Source organism: Malus domestica, chromosome 03, assembly GCF_042453785.1.
Source record: "Malus domestica chromosome 03, GDT2T_hap1".
NCBI classification, from domain to species: domain Eukaryota; kingdom Viridiplantae; phylum Streptophyta; class Magnoliopsida; order Rosales; family Rosaceae; genus Malus; species Malus domestica.
Window position 1 is genome coordinate 23421156 of NC_091663.1, and position 20260 is coordinate 23441415.

General features: G+C 39.7%; 3 long non-coding RNA genes across 4 annotated transcripts; all 3 read right to left on the reverse strand.

Annotated features, from left to right (window-relative positions):
- Positions 1 to 2372: 2372 nt before the first annotated feature.
- Positions 2373 to 3157, reverse strand: LOC139194241 (uncharacterized). The gene is made up of 2 exons (XR_011578999.1): positions 2670 to 3157; positions 2373 to 2571 (listed from the first exon to the last, which is right to left on the reverse strand). It is a non-coding gene; the product is annotated as an uncharacterized lncRNA (long non-coding RNA).
- Positions 3158 to 5885: 2728 nt separating this feature from the next.
- On the reverse strand, positions 5886 to 6457 carry LOC139194242 (uncharacterized). Its single transcript, XR_011579000.1, has 3 exons — positions 6261 to 6457; positions 6074 to 6169; positions 5886 to 5977 (listed from the first exon to the last, which is right to left on the reverse strand). It is a non-coding gene; the product is annotated as an uncharacterized lncRNA (long non-coding RNA).
- Positions 6458 to 14389: 7932 nt separating this feature from the next.
- On the reverse strand, positions 14390 to 20123 carry LOC139187672 (uncharacterized). 2 transcript variants are annotated; one of them, XR_011579365.1, is made up of 6 exons: positions 19905 to 20123; positions 15690 to 15759; positions 15166 to 15231; positions 14978 to 15083; positions 14653 to 14830; positions 14390 to 14529 (listed from the first exon to the last, which is right to left on the reverse strand). It is a non-coding gene; the product is annotated as an uncharacterized lncRNA (long non-coding RNA). The 2 variants fall into 2 exon arrangements; XR_011579366.1 differs by having other exon boundaries at positions 19885 to 20063.
- Positions 20124 to 20260: the final 137 nt, after the last annotated feature.

Here is a 20260-nt window from a genome sequence, read left to right on the forward strand (position 1 = left end):
CAAGTCAACAATTCAGAATAGTGGAAAATGAGGTAGGTGGAATTGCAAATGTTGGATGTATTGACAAAGATTTGAGAAACGTTGAAAGAGATTTGCAGAAAGAAATCAAGGGACATGATGCTGACATGTTTCATGAATATTTTCATTCAGAAAAGGAAAAAGCCCATCTTTTTATTTTGAAGTTGATAGAGATGAGGAAAATAGGTTGAGCCATTGTTTTTGGGTCGATTCCACAGCAAGAAAAGCGTACTTCTTTTTTGGTGATGTAGTTACTTTTGATATGACTTACAACACAAATAAGTATAGTATGATCTTTGCTCCATTCGTAGGGGTGAACCATCACAATCACACAATTGTATTTGGATGTAGGTTTTAAAGTGATGAGAAAATTGAGTCATTTATTTGGTCATTTGAGTAATGGCTGAAAGCTATGCCTAGCGGTCCACCTCAATTGATAATTACAGATCAAGATCAAGCAATATCAAAGGCCATTGCTCAAGTTTTTCCTCTTGCATTCCACCGATATTGTATTTGGCATATAATGGATAAGTTTCCACAAAAGCTTGGCCTAATGCTTTCAGTTTATATGCCACAATTTAGCGCTAGTGTATATGGTTCCAAAACTATAGAAGAATATGAAGAAAGTTGGAAGCATGCATTAATGCAACATAGCGCATTGGAGAATCATGAATGGCTGCCACCAATGCACAAACTCCGTAAGCAATGGGTCCCTACATTTTGCATGCATATATTTTCTGCAGGAATGTCAAGTAGTCAAAGAGTTGAAATTGGACACTCTTTCTTCAAGAAATATGTTTCAAACACAACTCTTTGAGGGATTTTGTTACACGATTTGACAGGGCACTTGGACACCAAAGACATAAAGAGTTGGTTTCTAATCAAGTGGATATTAATGAAGTACCAAAGTTGAGGACATTATCTCCAATTGAAAAGCAGATGCGCGGTTTATATACAAAAACAATATTTTTAAAGTTTCAGGATGAAGTGATTCAAAGTACTGCTTATTTGAAGTGTGATGCTATAAGGGAGGACGAAAATGAATGTGTTTATGTTGTTATACATGTTGATGCAGAAAGCTCAACATTGGGACATATTATTCACAATAAAGTTTCTAGTTTTGCAAAGTGCAGCTGTCGAAAATTTGAGTTCAAAGGAATTCCATGCAGACATATTGTATTTGAGATTGGAATCAAACCAATTTTTTTCATACTTACATAAATATTGCTTACATTCAATAAAATGCTAGACAAGCTTTTTAGATTCATTGCTAGATGATTACATTCACAATACATTACTCCAAATTAGTGCCTATATGCTGCCTAATGTAACTTCATTTGTACTAGCTTTTGACAATAATGCAGTAGCAACATTTTGGTGTTTGTTCATGTTGTGCCTTTACAACTTGTACTACTGCATTTGCAATTACATTCTCTCTTGGTTGAATGGGCGCATTTCCGTACAATATGTCTCTTCTAACACTCTTACGGTATGAAATAAACAGATCACACCAATACCATAACCAGCTGTTGCAAGACTGCATTTACAAAACATATCACAATCAAACTTACGAAAAATTCATTCTATAAATCTAAAACCACCTTTGTTTGTTCAATGTAAATACTGAAACCACCTTTCTCAAATAAATAATTTGTTAATAACAAGTAAACCAATTTATTATCAAGTTTCAACAAAATAAAGCAAACCCACATAACAATCAACCCAAATTCGCAATTCCTCAACATGATCCTATTATTATCCCAACTGCCAAACCGTCACCACTCAAGCATGAAAATAATCAATTTTTTCAATTTTTTCTACTTTAACAATAAATTTACAAGCTAATCTGAGAAGTACAAGAACCAAATTTGTTGGGTCTTTAATTTCACACACTGAACGGTGAAAGGGCGGGAGCAAAGTGGTAGAGAGGGAGGATGAGCGTGAACCCTGTTTCTCTTTTCAAAATTTTCTCACAAACCAAACGAAAACCAAAATTAAAAGATACCACAGAAGTTTGGAGACAAAAATTGAGCAGTGAAACGGAAAGGAAAATTACCTCAGAGGCGATCCAAGGCGAAGATCTCGAACTCTTCAAATGCAGCAGTCGTTGGTTCTTGAGCGTGAAACCTATTTTTAATTTTGGCGTGTTTTGATTTTGTTTAAATGTAGAAGGAGTATATAAACTCATTAATTTTTGTACCGTTAGATTAATCCTATGACTCTAATAAAAGAGGTCCTCACAGGTCCTTAAAAAGAGGACCTTAAGGCCTCGTTTGGCAGCTCGGACTGTACTGACTATTTCTGTCGGATAGGATAAATAGCCACCGGATAGTACTGACTAAATTAGTCGGGCGTTTGGTGCAGTATCGGATTAATGACCGTATTATTTATACTGTGTTTGGTTTTATACCGGATAGGCTAAATCAAACTTAAAATTAAATTAAACTTATAAAAATAAAAATAAAATCTGAAACCATCCCTTCTTCTTCCCTGTTCTCTCCTCCGAACCACTCAAACGCCCTCCTTCTCTCTCCCTTCTTCTTCCCCGCCTGCCTGCACATTTGGTGAGCAACCATGAGTCATCAGATCCACATCAACCCAAATCAAGATGCAACAAACGAAACAAACTAACGATTTGTTGACAAGGTTACCTCCTGCACTGCAGCATCGCAAGTGGAATGGACTGGCGGCGGTTTGACAGAGAGAAGGAGAGTAGTTTGTTGGCGTTTTGAGAAGAGAGGTTTCCCAGACACCATGCCGGGCAAGAGAGTGCATGCTTCTTTGCAAGACCCAGTTGCAGGGGAGGACGACGACGTCAACGGGGAGGAGGACGACGACGTCAACGGGGAGGACGACGACGGCGACGGGGAGGACGACGATGGTGAGAGAAGGTGACGGGGGGGGGGGGAGGACAACGACGCCTAGAGAGAGAGAGAGAGAGAGAGAGAGAAGGCCGAGAGAAGGCGAGAGAGAGAGAGGGCCGACTAATAATCCGGGCCTTTTGGTTGGTTTTATTAGTCCGGTGTATACCGTACTAAATAAGCACACCGGTTAATTTAATCCGGCGCTTATTTAGTACGAGTGAACGCCAAATACCCGCGTCCGTATAATTAGTCCTATCCGATCCTCTATCCGATCTGCCAAACAGGGAGCATTCCTGAGCGGCAAGCATAGCAAAATCAACAGCAAAAACCTCATACTGTTCACAAACAGTTTTTGAAATCAAACGGGAAAAACCCACAAACCATAATCTTCAACAAACCCCACCCTAAAAAACAAAATTAAAAAGAAAAAGAAAAAAGAAATTGACCTTTGTAACAGATGCATGCTAATAAAGAGTGAGACCCAAGAACAAAATGAAAAAGAAGGGTTCCCAGCCTTCAATTTGGTGCGCTTAAGAAATGATAATTTGGTTTCAGCTTGAGAGAAAAGTTAGATTGAGAGAGAAGTTAAATCCTAATTAACTAAATCCGGATTTCAAAGTCTATTAAAATCTTATCAAATCCTTATTTAACTACACCCTTTAGTTTTCTTCCAATTCAATTACAAACCTACAACAACCAAAATTAATTTAACTACATATTAAACAAAAAATATTTTTAAAAAAAAAACCTTAAATTAATTGAGAGAGGTAGTGTGAGAGATGGGTGATGAGGTGGGTGTGAGATGGATGTGAGTGAGTGAGAGATGGATGTGAGTGAGTGAGAGAGAGAGAGCAGAAATATAGAGTAGAAAGGTGATCTGGGAAAGAAAGAGAAATGAGAAGGATAAAGAAAAGGAGAAGGCCGCATGACCTATTTTAAAGAATTGGGGTTAGTCTAATGTACAATTTTTTCGGACAAAGTGTATGTGTCGTTGAGCAAAAAAGTGCAAGTAGGGTTCATGACAGATCATCGTGGATCTTTGCCTAATGACTCATATACTTAGCCTGCCAATATTTCATTGGGAAAAAAAACCTCCATCAATGTAGTTGTCTTTTCGTCGGACAAAAAGTGGCATATACGTGCTAGTTTTTTTCTTGGAGCGGAAACTTTGCCCATCAAAACATTTCGTAGCCTAAAGTATCTGGAAAAAATAAAAAATAAAAAAACCTAAAGTGTTGACCACTTTTGCCGGACCAAATTTTTTATTCTATTGGGTAAAGTTACTTTGTTGATGAAATTTGGTTTGTCGGTCAAAATTTCACATAGTAATTAAAAATGAAAAAGCCAGACCCAGTACAGTATGGTATCCCACAAAATCTAGGAGAATGAGTGTTTTTGGGCGGGATCTAAAAGCACTCCAACGTGTTGAAAGAGCAGAAGAAGAATACAATTCTTTCCATGCCTTGTCCCAATACCACGTCCTTTTGCTACGACTTTCTTTTTTCAGACAAATAGTAATTTCTAGTAGTGTGGATGGAAAGGCCAACTTGAAAAGTTTTTTTTAGACCATTGTTTTGTACAATTGTAACTACAAATTGCGTATCTTCTACTCTTCATTTGTGGTTACCCTAATATAATCTAGAGGCATATTGAAAGAGATTGAGGATAGAAAGGGCATGAGGGAGTTGCGTTGAATACTGGCTTGATGGGCGTGTTGATTGCACTGTGTGCATAGGATACAGATAGCCTTGACGGCTGATGAGATGGGGTGAGGGGGAGAGAGAGAAAGAGGGGGAGGGAGGGGGATGTTTAATGGGCGGCTTAGTTTAAGATGGTTCCACAATTTGTATGTATTATACTTTTTAAAAAAAAACATATTATTTAATGAATTTATATATTAAATTTATTAAATCTGTCTAGATCGCCTAAACACCTAGGCGCTAGACTCCAGCCAGCTGTCCAACTAGCGCGTCTTTTAAAACCTTGGGAGACCTATTTAGGTAGGATTCAAATTTATTAGTCAATTTATATGCCAGGTTAGGAGCCCTAACGGGCCAGAACAAATTTTCTTTGGAGCTTTTGGTTTAGGAGCTTTTGACGATTTGTTTCAAGGGTGTACTGTGGATCTGCCCTTGCTACTGAGGTCTTTGCTTTTGGTTTATTTAATGCCATTCAAATTCTCTTCAAACGTATATATTGGGGTTTGGATAATTCGAAGCTAAAATGACAAAATAACAACAATAATATCCATGCAAAAATAAAAATAAATCATGCATACCTACGGACCTTTGGTTGTTCCCACATACATACATACATATATATATATATATATACACACACACACACACACACACACATATATATATATATATATATATATATATATATATATATATATGTGCAGACTTGTTACTGTAAGCAATATCCAAGTTAAAAATGGCTCATGGCTTCCTTATCATTTTATTATTCTCTTGCATTATATCTACAAATATTCATGCTTGCAACCAAACTGAACGCATCTCACTCCTGGCCACTACAACAAAAATGGACACTGCACACAATAAATTATATATGCCCCTTGAGGCTAAAGAACACCAATAATTGTGCCCATAGAGCAATAGTAACGATGCAACAACTAAATTTGTATATGTGCCTTCTATGGGTGTCACCATTGATTAGAGAGCACAATATGGCTATTGGTGCTCAAAGGGTTGAGCACAAATAAGGGTATTTTTGTGCCCCTGTTCCGACACATGTGTCAGGTGACATTTCAAATTCATGTTAGCACAATTTTTGCAATTGTGCCCTATCAGTTAAATATAAAAAAAAAGAAAAAAAATTAAAAATAACATCGTAACACATTACAACCTGAAACAAACATTTGAAAACACTAGATCGAAATAGAGGAAAATATTGCTCATAGTTTCTCTTCTTGACAGATCAGACTGAACCAAGTAATCAACATTATAAATCAAAGAAAAAAAACAAGGTAATGATTTCTTCCTTTCAGCCACTTATCCTTCAGTGAAGGCGTCTGTGCACTACGCGTCATCCCCAGCAGTACCACGCACAGCTCCACGCGCCATCCCCTGTAACTACACCAGGGGTTTTAGAATTCTTTCCCAAAACAAAATCATTTTCAGTGATTCAAAAGCCCAAAAAAATTACGAAGGTAAGGATTCAAAATATACCTTCCTCACGGCCATTCGGCGGCTGGTGATAGCCTAAAATCAGCCTGAAACTCGCGGGCCTCACCGGAAATCTGGGGAATTTCTCCCTAGTTGAAACTGCATCCAACCTTAAACAAATCAGGCATTCAATGCACGAAACGTTTCTAAACAACCTAGAGAACCTAACTAAGGTGTTTTCGAGACTCACCTATACTAGATTCGACGGAAAATCTCGCCGGGGAAGTTAGGCCACGACGGAGCTCGTCATTTCACCGCATCGATTTTGGTTTCCAGAAAGCAAAAAGTAATGGGAGTCCGTGGTGACGAGAGGAATAAAGCTGGTGGTTGCCTCGCCAGAGAACGGCAGTTCCCCCACCGTCATTCCTTATGTGCTTATGTCTGTCAAGGAAGAAGCCGAGAGGGGGGAAGAGGAGAAAGAGAGAGAGTGCCAGTGTGGTGTTTGGGTGGTGGCAAGGTTCACTGGAGTGGCGAATGAGGTGGAGATGGTGCTGCGATTTTCTATGCAGTGAGCACAGAGATGGTGAGGGATATTACAGAGAATAGAGTGGAGAAGTAGAGAGAGTTCGTGAGAGAAGGGTTGTGTGAAGGAGAGACGGAAGAGTGTTGTAGTGAAGAAGATAGTGATGCACGGGAAGGCATGAAGACCCACGTGGGGTGTCAAAAATTAATTTTAAATAATTTAATGAGTGTAAAGGAACCAGATTATGTTGATCTGGTTTAAAGGGCACAAAAACATATTTGTTTATTTAAATATATTCAATTAGAGGGCACAAAAGCCCATATTGTGTGTTGTAAATTAATAAAAAAAATTCAAATGAGGGATGCGAGTTTGAGTGTGGGGGATGGGGATGGCAGAAAGAGAGTGGAAAATGAGGGGGTTTGTACGGGGAAGAGGGACTCACAGGTGGGTGGGTCCCATGGCACACCACTCAAACATAAATAATACTAAAATAATTAAAGTGTACAAATCCATAATTGTGCCAACGTGTTTTTTTTTTTTTTTTTTTGTACGGGAAGTGGAATGATTTATTATTTTTTACTATTTACTGGACAGGCTGGCACCTACCTTGAATCCAAGGTGAGCGTGTGGTGCGGGAGGTGAACGATCACGTGAAGGCTAGGCCCTGTCCTCGGGTGAGAGCACTAACACTGGGGTGCAAAGTTATGAGCTCTAAATGCATCTAATATGGCATGTACGACAATGTCGAAGTTGCTTAAAACATAATTATAGTCATGTCATCAATCAATCGTTCCAAATAAAATGTAATCATAACCATGCATCCCACATTTCACAACATATACTCACCTCAACTTATCTGTGCATCCTGCATTCACCTTTGTACTTTAAAGCATTCACAATAACTATGCGCAATAATATACTTATGGACATGCCCTGATGCAATCCAAAACTTAACCATATCGTAGTGCTTCCATATATATATATATATATATATATATATATATATATATATATATATATATATCAATAATGTGGCTTAAAACGCACATTCTATAACGCTCTACTCCCGAACTATTAATTGTCGGGAATAATTATCGATGACAAGCTCAACTAAACACTAATTTGACTAACTATCAATACTTAAGATTCTTTACTTCAATTTCTCGATCCTTCACACAATGATTTATGACCAACATCCAATCACTAAGTCATAAGGTTAAATCTCACATTTTTCACCAATGTCCCTCACATTGCACAATTTCCTAAACAAGACTATTGTCTCAATTATTTAGTCTCATTTATGGTATGACTGCATCTCACGTCTCGTTAGACTGCCTACGTACCCTAAACAGGGATCAAACCATTCGTAGTTCGCATTAATCCTTCAAAGCATTCATAGTAATTATATGCAATAATCAATTTATAATCGTTTGTGGAATTATCAATTATATTTATATATATATATATAGAAAGGAAAAGACCCACTCACCTGAGATCTGCCCTACTACTCCCTAGCATGCATATCGAGACATCACGAACCATCGTCACCTAGAACAATTATCAAATCACATCTTGGAGTTCTTACTGATAGAATACATAATTTACATAAAATGCATCCCTACGTAATTCAATTTGGAAGATCTGCATCACAGATTTTCGATCCGTTGCTTCCAAAGATCCACATTATACTTCTAGAACAACATCCTAAAGTTCCATTACGATCCAACGGTTGGATCTTCGCCAATTGCCAAAACCAAGTGGCAGTTAACCTTTTATTTTATGAACTTACAAATCCAATTCGGGAAGATCCATATATCGGATTCCCAATCTGTAAGTTCCTATGGTCCTCAAATATTATCTAATATAACATATTAAAGTTTGGTGACGATCCAACGATTGGATCATCAATTCATATCTTTACCAAGTAACGGATCCTAATGAGTTTAGGTCCAAACAATCAACCTATGATATACAATTGCCAAAACTGAACTCAAGACATCTAATTTATCCTAAGGATAGCATCGATGGTCCCCTGGCTACTCGTTGCCGCGGGTGGCAGTCGGCCGCCCAGACTCGTCGGAAAATCCAACTATTTCCAAAAATTACCAAAATTTACAGGAATGAAGATCTCAATGAGTAGAGTAACTTTCATACCTATGACCAAGGCCAAATAGGCTGGGAAGAGCCTCAATTTCATTAAAACCCGTCGGAAACCCTATACTTAGGTGTGCTCGATTCGACCTCCAAACTTGTTCCGACGCCTCCACCACTGCCTGGGCTTTGTTCCTGGGTTCTAGGGAAGTGCTTTAGTGGTGGTAAGAGTTAGCTTCATGTTTTGTGGATTGCTGCTGTACACCTACACTCACCATCGGTGCATTTTTCCTAAAATTACCCCCAAATTCCTTCTAATTTTGGATGGAAATGGAAGAGGGAAGGCTAGGAAGTTGTTTCTAGGTGATGGTTTGCTTTGATTTGCTGGAAAATGACCAAATTTGGCCGTGGTGCTTGTCAGGTCGAGCGGGTCAAGGGGAAACCCGGTTTTCCCCTTCAATTTCTTCTCCCTCCTTTCCCTCCTTTCCCCCTTCTCTGGTTGGTCACATTCTCTTCTTTCCTCTCCCCATTCATCCACCCTCTCTCATTCTTCTTTCTGATTGGGTAGCAGCCCTCTTTCTTCTCTTCTCCCTGTTCCCCCACTTCTTCTTTCTCTTCTTCTTTATCTTTAAAAATAACTAAATGTTAAATAAATATAAACATTATAAAAATATATAAATAGTGACTAAAACAAAAGTACTTCTCGAGTCTACAGTTCCGTAAAACTTTAACCGTAACCTCAAATCCTCTTATGCTTGCACCTACGAGTCCGTAATGTCGAGTACTTCAGGAAAAACGCTAAAGGATTAATTCATACACCTCACTATACGCTGATCAACGAAAGTCAATACCCTCGCCTCTAAGGGCATTTTCATAAAATCACGCCTTTAAAATTAATACAAAATGAAAATTTTGGGACAGGTTGTCACAACTAACATGTTTATACTAATTTACATGCCATTTGCTAACCATTTTATTTTCAGTTTTCATTTATAAAAATTGAAAATTGTAAACTTCTTTGGTAACTACTTTCTTGAGTTTTCAAAAATTTAGCCTTTAATTTTCAGTTTTCATTTTTTTGGAAACTGAAAGTAGTTAGAAAACAAGTTTTCAGTTTTCAAAAAAAAAAAAAAAATGAAAGCTGAAAGAAAAAGCTAAAAACAAAATGGTTATCAAACGGCTCCTTAATTACCAAGAAAATAAGAAATTTTAATAAACTTTTTAAGTGCATTGTAGAGATCACAATTCTATGTTGTTTGTTTTGATCGAGTGTGAACTGAATACTACAATTCCACATTTGGGCATCTCCAGCTGTGCAGCACAAATTACCAATATTGTTAAATTTCAATGATGATGTTTGGTCTTCGTTTGAAGTCTAAGTCTCCTCACTTCGAAGTAGAAGCCAGGCAATGCAAGTCTCGACGTAGAAGCCGGGCAAGCCTAAGTCGTGCACAAGGCTTGGTAACACCATCTTGTTTCCCTATTTATGTGAATGTAATGAGTTCAAGTTTTCCATCGAATTAAAACCGAAAGACGAAAACTATTACAATTAAATAGAGTGTATATATACTGTGTATGGAGAGAAGTCGTTTCCTACTGTCGAGAATGTTGTCAATGATATACTGCTTGTGTTATATCTATCTGATGATTATGGCTAATTACTTAACTGCAGATGCAATAGTAATAGCTCATACCAATTTCAGCACAGATCAGTCTGCGCTTCTTGCTCTCAAAGCTCACATCACTAGTGACCCTCAAAACATCTTGACCGCCAACTGGTCCTCTGCCGCCAATTCCGACATTTGCAACTGGGTTGGTGTTACCTGCGGTGCTCGCCACCATAGAGTCACGGCCTTAAATCTCTCGTCCATGGGTCTTGCCGGGGTTATTCCTCCGCATCTAGGCAACCTCTCATTTCTCGTTGAGTTGCACCTTAAGAATAATTTTTTTAATGGTTCCTTACCCCAAGAATTGTCTCGTTTGCGCCGGTTGAAGGTGATTGACTTTCAATACAACAACTTTACGGGTACCATTCCTTCGTGGTTTGGGTCCTTCCCTAAACTTCAAACCTTCATATTGTGGGGTAATGGCTTCATACCCGCTGCTATCTTCAACTTATCTGCACTCAAAAAAATTGATCTGAGCGGTAACCAACTATCAGGTACGTACGTACTAGGCATATAAATTAGTGTTGCTTGCTTCATTACATTTAACATCTTTGTTACATTTTAACATCTATATTATAAAATGTATAACAATCATCCCGTTTGTTTTTTTTTCCCTTCTTTTTTGTTGGCACGCATGCACATATTTAACAGGTAGCATACCCAGAGAAATCGGCAACCTAACAATGGTGAAGGTCATATACCTTGACGACAACAAGTTCGAAGGTATACTGTATGACTTAGGTTTTGTTATACACACACACACACACACACACACACACACACACACGCAAGCCCCTTCTTAGCTGGGATCTTGTTCAACATCAGCAAAAAATTAGATGAGAGGACTATCATAGGATCGTATATTTACCGTGTAAGATCCTCGTATTCTAGAGCAAAAAAGAGGTCCTATGTAGTGAGTACATGGTCCTTAGAATGTATCCCACTTTTGCTACAGTACAACAGGATTCCCACTAAGAAGCTGCTCCTATATATGCATACATGATTTTAACAATATACACGGATTGATTTTATAGAACTTCCGAACGAGATAGGCAGTTTAGGTCAGCTGGAGGTGTTGTTTGTACAGGACAATGCCCTAAAAGGCTTTGCTTTTGTGCCTATCCTCAACATATCTTCTTTGACTGCTTTAACTCTATACGGAAACAACATGAGTGGTAGTCTTCCGGACAATATGTGTGAGCATCTTTCGAGTATTCGACAATTATATTTGGGTCAAAACCAGCTTGACGGTATGATTCCCTCCAAGTTGTGGCAATGCAAAGAGCTTCGTGAAATCTCATTAGCGTCTAACAATTTCCGTGGAAGCATACCCAAAAGTCTTGGCAATTTGACCTACTTAAGCAACATTATTCTTTCCGACAATAATTTAGAAGGTAATAAATTTGGGAGCATTTTACAATCATTTCGTTTTTAGTTTTTAGTTAAACTGAAGTTACAAAGTTAATGCAAACATGCTGAAATTGTGACAGGTACAATACCGGATGAGATTGGTGATCTTCCACAGTTAGAGATATTGACACTGCATGCTAATAATCTCAGTGGCGTCATCCCATCCAAACTCTTCAATAACTCCATGGTAAGAGAAATAGGGCTTTCTATTAATCAGCTCTCAGGTGGCCTCCCAGCAAACATAGGTCTTAACGTTCCAAACCTAGAATTCCTAGGTGTGGCCCAAAATAACCTCGTGGCCGGACTACTCCCTAACCTCTCCAATGCTTCCAAGCTCAAGGAGCTAGACATGAGCACAAACTCGTTTACCGGGTTTCTTCCTATCACACTATGTTCCTTGAAAAACCTCGAGTCTCTTATCTTGCATTCGAACAATTTGACAATTGATGCTTCTCTCCACAAGTAGGAAGCACTCTCTCTTGCTTGTTTAATCTTAGAAATCTGACAAGACTATACTTGTCGGATAATCCACTAAACACCAATATTCCAGCTCCTCGCAGGAATCTATCTACGTCACTCCAATATGTTGATTTAAGATTTTCCAACATCAAGGGTAACATTCCAGTTGATATTGGCAACTTGAGCAGCATGATAGAGTTAAACCTGGGAGACAATCAGTTGAGTGGAGCAATTCCAAGTTCAATACAAAGGCTAAAAAATCTCCAAGGTTTGTATTTGAATGATAATGAACTGCAAGGACATATCCCGTATGAACTCTGTCAACTAAACAACCTAGCCGATTTACGTTTCGGTGCTAATCGGCTCTCTGGTTCAATTCCTTCCTGCTTAGGTACTTTGGCAGTATCTCTAAGACGTTTATCGTTAGGGTCCAATTTGTTAACTTCTCAAATACCATCTTCCTTGTGGGAACTCAACCATATATTGCACCTAAACTTGGCATCCAATTCTCTAGTTGGACCACTCTCAGAAGATATCGGAAAGTTGAGAGATGTGGTGGAAATGGATTTATCAAATAACCATTTCTCCGGAAACATTCCCGGTAGCATTGGTGGTCTTCAAAATATGATTAGTTTGTCCTTGGCAAACAATTATTTACAAGGCCCTATTCCCACTTCATTTAAAACCTTGCTAAGCCTAGAATTCTTGGATTTGTCCAACAACAATCTATCCGGAGAGATCCCAAAGTCATTGGAAGCACTCTTGTATCTCAAGCATCTGAATTTGTCTTTCAACAAACTCCAAGGAGAAATTCCAACCGACGGACCTTTCGGAAACTTCTCTGCTGATTCATTTGCATCAAACGGTGCACTCTGCGGTGCTTCCCGACTCCATGTTCCACTATGCAAAAATAGAACAAAAGTTATGCCGAACTGGAGGAAACCTAAATATATCATCTCAGGGGTCATATGAGTAATACTCCTAGCGGCCGCTGCATTGATTCTGATACAATGCAAGAAAAGGAATGTCGAAGTTGTTAGAGAAACTGCCTCGCTACATCAAGTTCTTTGGAGAAGAGTTTCGCGCCTAGAACTTGTAAGGGCAACAAATGGATTTCATGAGAGTAACTTACTAGGCACGGGGGGTTTTGGCTCAGTATACAGAGGAACACTTTCAAACGGGATAGATATCGCCGTCAAGGTTTTCAATTTACAGCTAGAAGGGGCATTCAAGAGTTTTGATAAGGAATGTGAAATGCTAAGCAATATCCGTCACCGGAATCTTATTAAAATCATAAGTAGCTGCGATGAACTTGATTTCAAAGCCCTGATACTTCAATTGATGCCTAATGGAAGCCTCGAAAAGTGGTTGTATTCTCCAAACCACTCCATGACTATCCTGCAAAGGTTAGACATAATGAAAGATGTTGCATTGGCACTAGAATATCTTCATCATGGTTACTCGATACCTATTATTCATTGTGATGTGAAACCAAGCAATATATTAGTAGATGATGATATGGTTGCACATGTTGCTGATTTTGGCATTGCAAGACTCATTGGCGGTGGAGATTCGATGACAGAAACCATGACCCTAGCCACAGTTGGATATATGGCTCCAGGTGATGTATTTTCTCAATTTTGTATGTGTTGGTCTTTTAAGGAGTTATAATTTTCATTTTATCATATATAACTAAATTCACATACAAATTTTGCAGAGTTTGGGATGGAAGGAAGAGTGTCAACAAGAGGGGATGTGTATAGTTTTGGTATTGTACTCATGGAGACATTCACAAAAAGGAAGCCAACAGACGAGATGTTTGTTGGGGAAATGGATTTAAAGCAATGGATTGCAGATTCATTATTTCCAGATGCTGCAATAGGTGAAGTTGTGGATGCCGATATGGGGATGCCGATATACTTGGGGCGGAGGAAGATGGTGATTTTGTGAGCAGGAGGGATTGCTTATCATCCGTTATGAGATTAGCTTTAGCTTGCTCTGCAGCATTGCCGGGAGAGAGGATTAACATGAAAGATGCTACAATCACACTCACCAAAATCAAGACTAAGTATTTGAAGGATTGTGGAGGAGTGAACTCTTAGTTCTTTTTGTTCTCTATATTTTCGGATCCGTTTTCTTATTGTTGTTTTCAATCTGCAAAGGCTACATTATTTTCTCATAGTGACAGATATGACAATATGATGATATTCCTAAAGTTGAAATGATGTACCTGGATTTGTCAATGGAATGAGACCAGTAGTACCAAAATTGCAATTCCAATTATTCTTCCCATATTTGGTAGTAAAGCATTCAGTTTCTACGGCCAACCAAATCCGTTTCAAAAATTTACACTTCCAACTCAAGAACGCCTGTCATGGGAACACAAAGTTATTTCAGTCATCATATCAGGAAGTTACAAACTTCTACACATGCCCTTGACAAAAAATTATTGGGCAGTGAGGCTGCTCCTCTAGGTAGTTCAATAAACTTACTGGTCAGTTGGGTTTTTTGGCTGCTTGACATATTTGTGCTCATCTTTTTAACAAAAGGAACAAAGTTACTCCAATTTTCAGCCCTAAAGATCTTATCATTCATTCTGAAATACGTAAATGATCTTACTGCTACGGCTTGGGAATGGTAACCGTTAGCATGTATTTGCCATAAACCAAACTGCAGGAGAAAAGCAAACGCATGAATACGCAGGACAGAATGGGCAAAAGAAAAAGTGGTTAACTATTAAACACTATCAGAAGCCATGTGTTTCTAGTTATATGACATTTGCAATATCCAATATATGTCTAACAGAAAAAATGGTACCTGAAATTTGCTTTTGTTATTGAGCAAAGGATGAATTTACCCTGTCAAATCGTTCATCGGTATTTCTCCCGATCAAATGTACCCTTTTCTTTGAAACACTCCATATCTGGTGCAATTTGAATCATGTTAGATTACATTGGAATTGTATAATATTTTAATTATACAATAAACAAAGCATAAGGCCAGACATTTTATAGAAGAAAGCCAACAGCAAGCCACCACTACCACCACCCAGCGGTGTAAATGGACAGACCCTGCCAATCCAAAGTAGTAAGATACTAATATACGGTATGGTGATGCAATTCTATTTTTGTCTTCTAATAATATCAAAATTGTATTCCAAATTTCAATAAAACAGAAAATGATTATTGATGAACTTGTCATATGTTTCTTCTTTATTATCCGGGCAAGACAACCCAATTAAAACTAAAGATTTACCTCATAATGAATTATAAAATACTAAAAGAAACCTAAAAAATTGATTAATAATACCCAATATATGTAATACTAAAAAAGCTCATATTGACCCGTTCCAAGCCCATGTTGAACCCAGAGACCCTGCACGACCTGCCGTGTCAAGCACAGCTGCATGGGCTAGTCCTACCTAACTTAAAAGCTTGAATTATACAAAAAAAAATATCTAAAGTAAGTCCAAAATAAGTGCCAACAAAGCAACAACCTAAGGAAGCATTATTTACAACAGGCCTCGTACCTGTTGGACTAATCCTTCTGGGCTACAAAGACAGGATGCCGGGTTATCACCATCCATCATTTCTAAGCAGCTGCAATAAGATATTTAGTATGTGAACTTGGTAGAAAAGATACATTTGAAATCAAGCGGATGTCTAAGAAACCCTATTTATCAGGTTGGAACAAACCCAGAAGACGAAGGCAATAAATGCCTTTGGAACAAACCCACAAATCTCTGATGATCAAGTAAAACCTGACCATCAGATTCCTTCATCTGGTCAAGCTTCCTCTTCATGTTTGTAGCATAGTCATGTGCGAGCCGGTGTAATTGTTTATTCTCATGCTTGAGCCCTCTAATCTCCTGTTTGAGACTCATCACTTCAGCCGCCAATGATTCAACTTGGCGGGTTCGAGCAAATAGGCGTTGGGCCATATTAGACACAGAACCTGCACACTGAACACTGAGAGCCAGCGAATCCTTAACAGCTAACTCATCAGACCGTTTGGAAAGTAGTCTGTTATCTTTGGGAGTGTGAAGGTTCCTGGCCACCACCGCAGCGGTCATATCATTCTTCATCACGGAATCCCCAACGGTAAGAGGACCAGTAGGGGAGACGAAGGATGGGCGCCATATGTTGTCTGGAGAAGGCGGGGCTGCCTCTTCAACAAGGTTCAAGTCAAAACGACGGTCGGAGGGGCCAAACATTTTCAAAGGTGTTGAAGAGAGAAGAGGTCGGACAAATCAAGATCTTAGAAGTGCAAGAATGGAGCTTCTACTGGTGGATATTCAAGTGTGCTTTGGAACTTAATGTCAGCCCCTATAAAAATCTGCACTCGACGAAGCTTCAGAAATCGAAGAGGCGCCTGCTCAGAAATCGAAGAGGCGTTTGCTTTCTTAAAAGCTGGGCTGCTCAGAGACCACGAGGGTCGATCTCAGAAATCGAAGAGGCGTTTGCTTTCTCAAAAGTTGGGCTGCTCAAAGACCACGAAGGCCGATCTCAAAAATCGAAGAGGTTTGCTTTCTCAAAAGCTGGGCTGCTCAGAGACCACGAGGGCCGATCTTAGAAATCGAAGAGGTTTGCTTTCTCAAAAGCTGGGCTGCTCAGAGACCACGAGGGCCGATCTCAAAAATCGAAGAGGCACCTACTTTTCCAGCCTTGTCAGCACCTGTCACACGCACACTCAGCTTTGCGGAAATTATGGGCATTCTGTCGAAGATTTCTGGCGAAGTAGAAAGCACATGAATCGTACTGTTCAATCACCCACTTCCCACACGCAACAGTAGCTCATGGGTACCACATATAACTTTGCCAAAGTTCTCTGACAAAGTTGAGACTACTTTTCCAGCCTTGTCAGCACCTGTCACACGCACACTCAGCTTTGCGGAGATTATGGGCATTCTGTCGAAGATTTCTGGCGAAGTAAAAAGCACATGAATCGTACTGTTCAATCACCCACTTCCCACACGCAACAGTAGCTCATGGGTGCCACATATAACTTTGCCAAAGTTCTCTGACAAAGTTGAGACACGTGAAGCTTGCAGCTCTCACTACATTGCTCTGACCAAGAAGGGTAAAAGAATAGCAAAGAAACAACACTAACAAAGTTTAGACACATAAATTTTGAAGGCCTAGCTACCATATTATTACCCACAAGGGTAAAGGAACAGTACCACTCCAAAATCGAAGAGGCACCGCCCTCCGAATCTCGAGAGCCAGACTCCTAACATGATTACTTTCTCAAAAATCGAAGAGAGGGTAAAGGAACAGTACCACTGCTGGATAATTGGAAAGTCCCTGTGTGTCAACCTCTGTGCTTCGTGGCAAGGTAGACTAGCAAACATGCCCAACCTTTACTCACATTCGAGAAAACACTCCCAACAAGATTGCTTGCTCCAAAATCGAAGAGGCACCGCCCTCCGAATCTCGAGAGCCAGACTCCCAACATGATTACTTTCTCAAAAATCGAAGACACCGCTCTCCAAATCTCGAGAGCCAGACCCCCAGCAGGATTGCTTTCTCAAAAATCGAAGAGGCATCGTTCTCCGAATCTCGAGAGCCAGATCCCCGACAGGATTGCTTGTTCGAAAACCGAAGAGGCACCACTTTCCCAACTTCAATAGCCGGATCTCCTTGGATAAAGCTTGTCTGTAATCTTCACACGCAACATCAGCTTTCCAGATACCACAGACCACTTTTTCAAAGTGCTCTGACAGAGTTAAAACTTGTGAAGCTGGCAGCTCCCACTACCGTGCTATGACCAAGCAGGGTAAAGGAATATCATTATTACTTGATGTTAGGTAGACTCCTATATATGTCGACCTCCATCCCCAACGGACAGGCAGACCTGCAAAAATGCTCAACCCTTCCTCTTATCTGAGAGGGCACTCCCAACGAAGCCTTTCGAAATATTCAGCTTTCTTTCCCCCCGATAATACCTCTGTAAACAAGCTATTCTAGAGCAAGAATATCTCATATCATCAGGGTTAAAAGCAAGAGTATTCCATATCATGCTTTTTCCCTGTCTTTTCCTTTGGCCTTGTTCTTACCTGCAAGACAAGGAGAAAGAGAGCAATCAGTCAGCACTTGGAATCAAGCTTCCAGAAAGGAATTGATTGCCTGGAACCCCTTACCTGATTACTTACCTGGCATTGCTCTCGAGTACTCATCTTCAACATCTTATGCTTCCAGGGAAGATACCGCATCTGCCTGAGGAACAGATAGAGCAAGTGAGAAGGATACAAGGAAGCATGTGGAGACAAGCGTAACAGCACACGTGCCGATACATCCACTACTCTGTCAAAAGCAAAAGTATCCCATATCAGCAGGGTCGAATGTACTCTAGATTTGATGGACTTGTTTTGACCCTCAAATTCTTCAGTCGGCCTTATACTCTGGAGGAAACCAAAAAACCCTCCAGCCCAGTTCAAGAATAAGCCTGTGGAAAGTTACTTCTTCAAAAGCAAAAGTATCCCATATCATCTCTTCTCATTTTTCTTCTCTTTATCCTTCATGCTGCCTGCAAGATAGGGAGAATGTAAACAATCAGCCGGAGCTCTGATTGCTTACCTTGTCTGTTACCTCTTTCAGCAGATCCCCTAGCTCGGCGACTTGGGGGACTCCTACTACATGGTTTGTATCGCGCTTGACCAAGCCTGAAACTACAAGTAAGCTTCAAGTGACATTGATACATTACCTTGTGCATCTCCACCAGTTACAGATACCACCCCTAGATGGAGGAAGAGTACTTCCAGAGAAGATGTCACATCTACCTATGAGACAGATAAGGAAAGTCAAGACGATACCACACTCCGGTACTTAGAAGTTTCGTGGTTACGAGATCATTCTCCCACAATATTTCCTAATGTCATTTGTACTAAATCATTCACTTGTACTCCCTAAAGGAGAGCTTGAACCTATGTACTTGTGTAAACCCTTCACAATTAATGAGAACTCCTCTATTCCGTGGACGTAGCCAATCTGGGTGAACCACGTACATCTTGTGTTTGCTTTCCTATCTCTATCCATTTATATACTTATCCACACTAATGACCGGAGCAATCTAGCGAAGATCACAAAAAGTGACCGTTTTCGCTACCTAGGATCTATCTTGCAAGAGAACGGAGAATTAGATGGAGATCTCAACCATAGAATACAAGCTGGATGGATGAAGTGTAAGAGTGTATCCGGCGTGTTGTGTGACCGTCGTAGGCCACTGAAGCTCAAGGGAAAATTTTATAGGACGGCAATAAGGCCAGTGATGTTGTATGGCACAGAATGTTGGGCGGTGAAGCATTAACACGTACACAAAATGGGTGTAGCGGAGATGAGGATGCTTCGTGGGATGTATTGGCACACGAGAAAGGATAAGATTGGGAATGAGGATATCCGAGGTAAAGTAGGAGTTGCCAAAATTGAAGGAAATATGAGAGAAAATCGGTTCCGGTGGTTTGGACATGTGCAAAGAAGGCCTACTGACGCTCCGGTTCGAAAATGTGACTACGGGACAGAGGTTCAGGGCCGAAGGGGTAGAGGAAGACCTAGGAAAACTTTGGAAGAGACCCTAAGAAAAGACTTGAGTACTTGGATCTAACGGAGGACATGAGACAAAATCGAGCGCAATGGCGTTCTAGGATTCATATAGCCGACCCCACTTAGTGGGAAAAGGCTTTGTTGTTGTTGTTGTTGTTGGACAATGAACAAAATTCCAGTCAGAACCTTAAAACATAGAATCTTACGGAAAATGGAAAGCAGCTCCATGACGAGACAAAAGTGAAGCAACAGGATCATAACCATCTCTAACAGCAGTGTTGTATTATCCTGCTGTAAGTTCAACAGGGTGTGCTATCGACTGATACCACCAATATATTCCACCAATTTTAGCCGCCAATATAATTGAAGTTTGCTTGTTTTCTTGATATTTCTTCAGAATGTTAGCTGCCTTTGCAAGAATATCATCTGCATGATGGAGCAACCTACCACTGTACCATTCCTACAACGATTCAAGCCACTGTCAGATCTCCTAAGCTCCACAGTGTTTTCCAATAAGTTTAATCATGTTATGCCAAGTATTGCATGATAAAGAACCATAATA